The 2,056-nt window shown below is 38.3% G+C and overlaps 1 non-coding gene across 1 annotated transcript; it reads right to left on the bottom strand.

Annotated features, from left to right (window-relative positions):
- Window positions 1-763: 763 nt before the first annotated feature.
- Window positions 764-870, bottom strand: LOC145957629 (small nucleolar RNA R71). The gene has a single exon (XR_014433672.1). It is a non-coding gene; the product is annotated as a small nucleolar RNA R71 (small nucleolar RNA).
- Window positions 871-2,056: the final 1,186 nt, after the last annotated feature.

The raw sequence follows: 2,056 nt of genomic DNA, 5'->3' as shown, positions 1-2,056 counted from the left end.
ACCAGAGAAAATCACGACCGTGACTCCCAATCACACCCGTGAACGCCACTGACCCTTCATAGATGTGCTAGTAATTCTAGGTCAAACACGTAGTCCCTGTGATTCGATATTTATTACTTGACGACAACCGTACACTTGCGGTTTTCAATACATCATGTTTTTGGCGCCGTTGCCGGGGACTACGTCTCTTGATTTAAATTACAATTATTTTAATTCGAATTTAAAAAAAAAAAAAAAAAAATTTAAATAAATAAATAATTTTTTTTTTTTAGTGTTTACTTCTCCAATTCAGATTTCACGGGTCACTTTCTTTTTTTTGCAGTGCCTTAGGATTAATGCAAAAGAGATCTCTACGTCTTGGGAAACCAACACCACTTGATCCTGAGATTGAAAGAACTCTGCACAACGAGATAATTTACCGCTTCGGGATTACTCTGCACCCGTAGCTCGTGGGATACCTGGAGGGGAGATGCGAACTGGAGCTACTGTACCAGCTTCTCTGGTGAATATGCTCAAACAGAACACCTTTGGAGGACTACCATCAGAAGATCCTAATGACCACTTAGAGGGGTTCTTGGAAATCTGTGAGACCCAGCAATTTGATGATGAAGTTTCTGATGGAATGCGACTCCGCTTATTCTCACTCACCTTGAGAGATAAGGCAAAGGTGTGGCTAAGAACAGTGCCTAGAGAAAAGATAGCAACTTGGGAATTATGTGAAAGAGCTTTTCTAGAGAAATTCTTTCCTCCTTCTAAAACTAAAGAATTGAGGAAGAAAATCACTAATTTCCAACAAGGCACTGGAGAGACTATTTATGAAGCATGGGAGCGGTTCAAAGGATATCTTCAAGCATGCCCACAACATGGCTTCAACCGTTGGCTTACCATCCAATTTTTCTTTGAAGGATTGGACCAACAAAGCACCATGATATTAGACTTAGCAGCTGGAGGATCTTTCATGGGGAAACCTATTAATGACTGCATGATTATTTTGGAAAATGTAGCCTCAAATCACAGCCAATACAGTGAAAGAGAAGTCACAGCAAGGAAAGGAACTCCGGGGCGATATGAAGTGAACAATATTGAGTTACTCTTAGCAAAATTTGATACTCTTAATCAAAGATTAGACAAGATGGAAAAAGCTAAGGTTAATTCAGTGGCTACAAATCAAGTATGTGACCTTTGTAGGGAACAAGGGCACACTGCAGTAGATTGTACCTCAATTTTTACTGGAGAAAAAGAAGATACTACTGAACAGGTGGTAGCTTCTCATAATTTCTATGACACTCCTCGAAGAGAGAGGAGTAATCCATATTCCAACACATACAACCCTGGTTGGAAGAATCATCCTAACTTTTCTTGGAAGAATAACCCAGTTCAAGGAACTAGCAATCAGCAACCTAATTTCCGTCCGTCCAATCACTTCATTAATGGGGAAGGAAATCCAGTACAGACACCCTCAATTCAACAAAGTGTTTCAAGATTAGAAAACCTTATGGAGAATTTTGTCACTAATCAAAAACAGACCAATGATTCAATGGCAAATTCTATTCAAAACCTTGCTGTCAAGGTTGAGAATATTACTCTCCACAACAAGATGCTGGAAAATCAAATTGCACAGTTGATGCCTAGTTCAAACAATTCTCCAGGTAAGTTCCCAGGTAAAACAGTTGCAAACCCAGCTGAAAATGTTAATGCTGTTACTTTAAGGAGTGGGAAGAAATTAGACAGTCCTGTGTCTAATCAAAATGATAATATTGAGATTGATGAAGACGCTTCTCCTATGGTTGAAAAACCTGAAAAAGAGAGATTAGAAAAAGAAAAAGTATCTTCATCAAAGCCTCAAACTGTTTATCACCCCCCAATTCCTTTTCCTCAAAGGTTAGTAAGGACTAAACTTGATAGACAATTTGAAAATTTTTTAAATATGATCAAACAAGTGTATGTAAACATTCCATTTGTAGAAGCTCTACAACAGATGCCTACATATGCTAAATTTCTTAAGGATCTTTTAGCTAACCGAAGGAAATTGGATGATAGAGAGACTGTTACATTG

Source organism: Cajanus cajan, chromosome 4, assembly GCF_000230855.2.
Source record: "Cajanus cajan strain Asha chromosome 4, NIPB_CcT2T_4, whole genome shotgun sequence".
Taxonomy (NCBI): Eukaryota; Viridiplantae; Streptophyta; class Magnoliopsida; order Fabales; family Fabaceae; genus Cajanus; species Cajanus cajan.
Note: the sequence above shows the minus strand (reverse complement) of the source record. Positions and strands in the feature narration are given on the sequence as shown.